The 7,847-nt window shown below is 33.5% G+C and overlaps 1 pseudogene; it reads left to right on the forward strand.

Moving 5' to 3' along the window:
* The first annotated feature begins 2,651 nt into the window (after nt 1–2,651).
* LOC120215542 lies at nt 2,652–7,451 on the forward strand (annotated as a pseudogene).
* The last annotated feature ends 396 nt before the right edge of the window (nt 7,452–7,847 follow it).

Consider the following 7,847-nt stretch of genomic DNA (forward strand, 5'->3'; position numbering starts at 1 on the left):
TAGGTAATGAAAAAGACCCAAATGAGATTCAGACTTAGCTTATAATTATACCAGATCCATTGTTATTAAGGGAGTCAGATCATCTAAAATCCATTCGAATTCATTGTGATATGGATATTCGAGAGACGTCGAAAGAACATAAAATATATGGGCATTGTAGAAACCTAGGCCACAATAGGAAAAAAATGCTCATATCTTTTTATCATCACTTAACCGTTAACCACTACTTATGTAATTTTATTTTCTAATATTTCAATTTATGTGATTTTATTTTCATGTAATTTCCATTTTTTTCTTATATTTTGTGTATATTTTATCATATAAATATTATTAATGATTTAATATATATATCTTAACGTATACGATTATGAGTTTACAATTTAAAGTTTATGGCTTGTTATTCGATTTCGGGTTTAATATTTGTGTTTTCCTAATTTAACCCTACCCCTAAACCGCTTAACCTAACAAAAAAACCTAAATCGCTCATCCTAAACCCTAACCCTAAACCAAGCTATTTTTTTTAAAAGGCTCTCCATGTGAAACGATCCTTCCACACATTTGCCACTTAAAAATTCCCCTAGAAAGCACGCTTTAGGGGGGGGGGGGCTTGCGTCCACCTCAGCAAGGCGCGTTACATGAAACGCACCTCAGTCTTCTTCCGTCAGAAATGATGCTACTTTAGTACATATTTGGAAAAGGGTGCCAAATCGATGTTTCGTTTTTTTTTTTTTTTTTTGAGTATTTTTAGGTCAAATTATTTATTTTTAAGTTATTTAACTTTTTATAAATCAAATCGATTTGATACATGTACAATGTACTGAAATTTTTGGTTTGTTGAAATTTAATTCAACTCGGGCTAGATCGATGGATCAAAATAATCATTATCATATTTGTGGATGTATTACTTTTATTCAATACATATGATAGACATAGGCATACTGTTTCTATTGTATTGCTGGTACATACTAATATTTGTGTATTTACTTTTGATGTATTATTTAAAAATTCATTGATACTGATCAAAATGAATTGAAATAATCAGTACTAAAATAGACATGATTTTTTACCTAAATTAAAAGACAATTGAATATAATATAGTTAAACTCGTGATATTTTTAAATTATTATAACGATGATTCCAATTAAATTTGTAACTGAATAAATACTTAAATAAGAAGTTTCAGAGGAAAAAAATAATGAAAAGGTCTAGAGAAAGACATAATCTCAATTTTAGTTCATAGTTGAGGAATCCATGTTAAGTGGTGTGTACGTTTGGAATTTTGTCTTGTTTTAGTGCGACCAAAAACACTACTGCCATAATGTCGTCTCGATGTTTCCCAAGTAAACACCAAACGTCTCTCTTCTATAAATGTTAAATTTAAGCCATACATAGTACATCCATATTCTCTAAGATTCTAACAAATTTGGGCGTTATCATTCAGTTTTCATTCAATTTTCATTCAAGGTGGATATATTTGATTAAAAATATATTATTTATATTAAATTTTTTGAGTAAAATCATATGTTTATACTTTTGACGTTTGTGAATAGAGTAAATTGGATTGTATTGGTTACTCCCATATTGATCTCTATAAAATCATATTTAAAATAATTGATCAATAAATTGAATGAGTAGTTAAACAAAAAATAATGTATATATAAGTAGTGACAGATCCGTATCTACTTAAGAGTAGTTACATGTCTGTTTTGAAATTTTATTAGTTAAGTTATCTATTTTACTAATGATGTTCGTTTTACAATTTTATTTGTACTCATCTCATTCAAGAAATAAATATTATTAACATACATGTCCACCTTAAAAAAATATAACTTAACTCAATAAAGATTGAGAAGGTTGACTTAATACCCAAGTTTATTTCATTTTTATTAAATTTAATATTAAATATTTAATTTAATTTAATTTAAATTAAGCGATGAGGATGACGGACCTCGTGAATAGATAGGATTTTATTGAAAACAAATCTTAATGATTTATCAGGTAATATGGTAGAACAAACCGGAGACAACTTCATTTCTTTTTATTCTGATTCTGATAGGTTATGAGTTAACCCGATAATTGAACTAAATATTGAAATAATAAATATTTGTCCGCGGAATTTTATTTTCATTTTATTTGATTGTTAAATTTTTCTCGATCTGACTCTGATAAGAATATGATAAAAAAACAAAATAAAGATTCGTTGTTTTCAATAGTATGAGGTAAAATTGCTTGAACTCATAATCTTTAGTGCGAATAATATTATCTTAAACTTCTAAGATTATATGATGTATAAATTAAATCATGTATAAATTATTATTTTTGAATAGAAAATCATATATAAATTAGATATCGTTTTATTTAATTTGAATTAGATTGTGAATGAATTGGATAATAAAAAATAATTTTATATTTCATTAAAAGTATATTAACAAATTACAAAACATTCGGTCATCAAAACCAGAAACAGAAAAGATTAGAATTTAGAAACGCTCTGATTTTCTCATGCATGATGCATGCCTCCTGGACATAGGAGATCACGAAACTGCTGCCCTCTTTCTATCACGCCCTTAAATCCTTTCCTTTTCCCTTTTCATTGTCTTTTGTTAGATGTTGGGAGAGAGATATTTTCTTTTTGAATAAGTTGGGAATAAAAAAATATGAATGTGCTTTAATTCGTCCATTACAAATTAGCTGTTGGTTCTTTGTTTGGGTTTTGATTGGGTACGTTTCCCTTTCTCTTTTCTTTTTCATTTTCCCCGTTCTATATCTGCATTGAATTCATAACTGACAAAGAGAGTTTATGCTTTGAACAACAAGAGAAAGTTTCTCAGCTATTCGTTGTTTCGTTTTTGTGAGTCACCATGCATTGAACAATTTCCAAATTTATGCATTTTTGTCTATGTTTACATTGTTCATTTACAAGGAGGTTTCCTCTTTTTTTTAACAGTGTTTCCTCTTTTTGATTGATTGGGGTTCCTTAATTATGGATTGATATTTTACAGTTTGGGTATTTGGAGAATTTAAAGCTCTAGAGTTTCCAACATTCCCTCATCTCAAACCCATTATCTATCAGGAGAATGTAATTTGAGATCTGGGAGTTCTTAGGAATTCAAGATCAAGAGGATGTACGTGGTGGGGAGACTAGGCAGCTATATCTCTCGCGGTGTATATTCTGTTTCAGCTCCATTTCATCCTTTTGGTGGGGCTGTAGATATAATTGTAGTGGAACAACCCGATGGGAGCTTCAAATCATCGCCTTGGTATGTTCGGTTTGGTAAATTTCAAGGGGTTTTAAAGACAAGGGCAAAGGTAGTTACTATCAATGTTAATGGCCTTGAACCCAATTTCCACTTGTTTCTTGATCATGAAGGGGAAGCATACTTTCTCAGGGGGTAGACATTGAGGACGAGGAATATGAAGCCTTTTCATTTCCTTTTCCTTCTGGATATGAATCAGATGAACCATCCTGTGGTAATAGGAGACCAATGAAATCCTTAAGTTTCAACTTTGACGGTGGTAAGTCAAATTCCGCAGAGCAAATTGATGTGAGCCAAGGTAAGATTGTTGGTAGGACATCTTCCCAACCATCTTTGTTGTTAGATAGTGTTTTAGAACAGAGTTCAGAAGAGGGGGATGATTATGGGGAAGATGGTGGCAGTGTAATGAGATTAGATTCCTTGGAGCATGCTGAGATTGCTGCAGGCCTGTTGGAGACGAAGTGGTCCACTAATATTGTCTACGATAGTTTAAATGACAATGCTAGTGCTAGAACATCGTCCTTTGAACAAAGCAAGTTTCAGTCTTCTATGATTGATAAAGGGGAAACAGACCTCTGTAGAACCTTGTCATCATGTGAAGGTTTTATGGAAGGAAAATCAGAAGTAATAGCCAATATTTCAGGAGCTATTGATGGTAATAATGTTGGTAGAGCATAAGGTTTCTTAACCTTGAGGTCGTGGGATCGAGTCCCATAGAGGGCATTTCATAATTTGGAGGTCTCCTATGGAAGCTGCTCTCAACCTAGTATTGGGGGCAGCCTACTATCTTACCTCCCCCTTATCCCATTACATATTGGAACAAGGGACAGCCATTTAGTGTTGGAAACTCTCATCTGCAATGTCAACATAAGCTTGAACCTTGCGAGGACAAGCAGTTTGATAGAGAAGCAGCTGATAATGAAAACAATGTTGGTTTACCTGTTTGTGAAATTTTCAACAAGGAGGCTGTTTCAGACAGTCTTCAGTCTTTTGTTTCAGAGAGATCGGCAATAACATTGAATGGTTCCAGTGAACAAACTCATCAGACACTGAGCCTTCCTGATGTAGGGAATGAGGAAGTACATGTTCATGCTGAAACAATGGTAAGAACTACTGAGCTAGTGCCAGGGATGAAATCTCATCCAATGAGCAATGCTCCATCATCGGAGACTTCTGAGGATGATCAATTCCTTTTCAGCGACCTTGCTGAATTCAAGCACCATGAGACAGATTGTGTAAATAAAGATCTTCCTTCAATTTGTATGAAAAATGAAAAAGTAAATGGTTTATGTCATGTGAATAATGAGTCATATTTAAATTCTGACAACTTTGTTCACGAGAATTCATCAGCTAATATGGAAAACTCCATAGAAAAGTCAGGGATCATCTCTAATCCTATTAATATTTCTAGAAATCACAGAGTAGCTGGTAAAAAAATTGGGTGGCTGGAAGAATCACTTCCTATTATGCAGTCTCCTGCTGCCAAGCTCTATTCAAACAACAACGGACCTGTAAGCCATTCTATAGGCTCAAATTCTGAAACCATTGGGATGATATCAATCAAGAAAGATGATTCAAATGAGATAAGGTCCAATGCAGATGAGGAACAACAATTAGTACATGAAAGTACTAGTAGAGAGGAGACTGAGACTTAAAGGAAGCTGAAAAATAAACTTCGCAATTGTGCTGTCGGTGAGAGAATTTAGTTATCTTTTTCTTCAATAAACAAAAGAACTAAGTTATCAATTTATCATGTATTTCTTACATTTGTTTACTGCAGAATGCACTGAAATGAGTTATAATTATAATTTATAAGTCCCTTATATGATGCAAGAGGAGAGTAGAAAAATCATTCAACAAATTAGTTGTTTTCTGTAATGGATGAACCCATAGAGTCATGCGGAAGTACAACATATTAATTGTTATGATCTTAATTAAACATAGAATAAATATCCTGTCTTTCTGTGGAAAGTGATGCTTTGTGCTTTGTTCTTTGTGCAGAGGTATCTCTTTGCAAACACTTGCTATATGAAGGGATGGGTGCAGCAGCTGCCTCTAAAGCTTTTGATGCTGGAAAACTGGAAAGCGAGAAATTTAGTTCTTTAGGTGCAGCTGTTGTGAAGAATGATAGGCTTGTTGTTCGAATTGATGGCTGTTACTTTCCATGGGATGCAGCAGCTCCTATTCTGTTAGGAATGGTTGCATTTGGTAGTGAAGAAATAATTGAACCCAAAGGCATGATACCTGTTGACAGAGTGTGGAAATCCATCGAAGGAGATCCATCAAAAGCCATAGTTCCCCAGAGTGGAAGATGGAGGCTTTGGCCTTTTTCTCTTAAAAGATCAAAATCTAGGAAGATTATGCAACTGGATGCAGTTGATACCAGAGGCCTGGATGCTGAGAGTGTTGCTAGTGACGATGATGAGAATTTTCTTACACCCAAGCCGGTGAAGAAGATAATTAGGGCAATTACTCCAACCTCTGAACAGCTGGCATCATTGAATCTAAAAGATGGGATGAATCAAATAACCTTTGCATTTTCCACTGCTATGTTAGGGAGACAGCAGGTTATTATTCTTATTTATTAAAAGTTAATGCTTCATGCATATTTTATCTGTCGCTTCCTTCCCCTCCTTAAAAGATCTCTAAATCACATTAATTGGATTGAAACATTCTATATTCTTCTCAGTTATTAGAAGAGCTCCTCATGAATTCAAGATTGCATGCTTAGAGGTTAGTTTTCTGCTCTCAGACACTTTCTTCTGATATGATATTTTTGCTGTACAGATAAATTATAATTATTTTGTGCATTCCAAGTTTTTATATTTATATCCCAATGGTGTAAAATTTAATCAGTTGAATGGGTTGCATGCAAGTCTGAGAGGAATGTACAGTGTTTTGAGGGAGGTCTTATTTTATTCCTCCACTCAACAAAATGAAATTTTAATTGTATTGTTGAATTATAAAACAAATACTAGGTTATTCAATTCTTGAATAAGTTTTTGGTCAGAAGTCGTTTCATGTGATATCAATCTGTCTTTTATGCATTATATAGATAGAGAGTTGTAAAGATGTAAAAGATTTCTAATATAGATAGGTCAATGATAGGTATGTTGCAAATTGGGAACATTTTAATGCACTTTGACATCTTTTGACTTATAGGAAATAAAAGCATTGTTCCCATCTGATATCAATCCGTTCTATGCTGGTTTTGGGAATCGAGATACAGATGAAATCAGCTATCTTAAGGTTGGAATCCCAAAAGGGAAAATCTTCATTATTAACTCAAAGGTATTCTATCCAAGGTTCTGATGCCTAAGAAAGACAACCGATTGCTTTTAATATTATAGTCCCAAACTTCTCTTCTAATAGTTTCAAATTTGCAGGGTGAGGTTGTTGTCAATCACATTGTTGACGCAAAATCTTATAGTTCCCTTCATGGTCTTGTGCATGACATATTTCCGCCAGTAACTACTTTTGAGCAGGTTACCTTTTCTTTTCCATTTATTTCCCTCAATCTAGAGTTTGTTTCTAATGCTATAGACCATTATCAATTGATTTCAAACTTATTATTAATGGGACCTCTTGTGGATATTTCTGTTTCGAAAACATAGTTGCAAAGGAAACTAGGCTGAGTTTTGTTATTCTTTAGGCCGAGTTTGTTTCCAAAGCTGTAGTCCATTATCAATTGACTTAAAACTTACTATTAATGGGACCTCTTGTGGATATTTCTGTTTCGAAAACATAGTTGGAAAAGAAACTAGGCTGAATTTTGTTATTCTTTAGGGAAGAGACCCGACCGTTCCCCACTTTCTTCTAGATTTTCACTTCTGCACTTGGGTGAAATCTATAATGTCAGATCTAATATTCCAGTGTTACTCATATTTGGGTGTGAGTTTTAGATACATGTATGTGCCCGACATGTGTATGTTTAATTTTTTCTATAGGGACATATTCTCGCACCCATATCCAAATATCTGTCAGATGCAAGTACTTCAAATGAAAATGAAGAGCTGGAGCAACATAGTCACCTTCTGATAACATGTTCTATAAATTTTCAGTGTTGTTTAATTCTCTATGGGGGTATCTTACCTTTTTGTGTTCTAGGAGGATTTTAATTCATGGAATTTCTGGAAATTGTCGCCACCTCTGATTGATATATGATGTCAGCTAGAATAAATTGCTTGAGCATTTGGATACTGATATAGATGAATGGTTTCCACTATAATTCTGAACCGATCCAGGTATTTGTTTTCAATTTTTCGTGGTTGTTAAAAACTTGGGGTGAACTGGTATTTATCTGCCAATTACTTTCTAGGTTCTGCTCGGAAAATGGGTGGCAGTTTATTTTACCCATAGAACAGTGGATATTAGACATTTAGTAGACTTTTTAGCTCTTTGCCTGCAATTTCTGGGATGCAACTTGCCCTTGCCTATGTTACTTAGACTCGTAGGTGTCTGATATGAGTATGTATCCGGCATAGGTAAATTCATTCTTTAATGCTTTTCCATATATTTTGATCATATCTTCATGCACATGTCTGAATATGTTTCAGACAGGGATAATATTAGGGAAATTAAGAGTTCAAG

This window comes from Hibiscus syriacus, unplaced genomic scaffold (assembly GCF_006381635.1).
Source record: "Hibiscus syriacus cultivar Baekdansim isolate YM2019G1 unplaced genomic scaffold, ASM638163v2 tig00110123_pilon, whole genome shotgun sequence".
NCBI lineage: Eukaryota > Viridiplantae > Streptophyta > Magnoliopsida > Malvales > Malvaceae > Hibiscus > Hibiscus syriacus.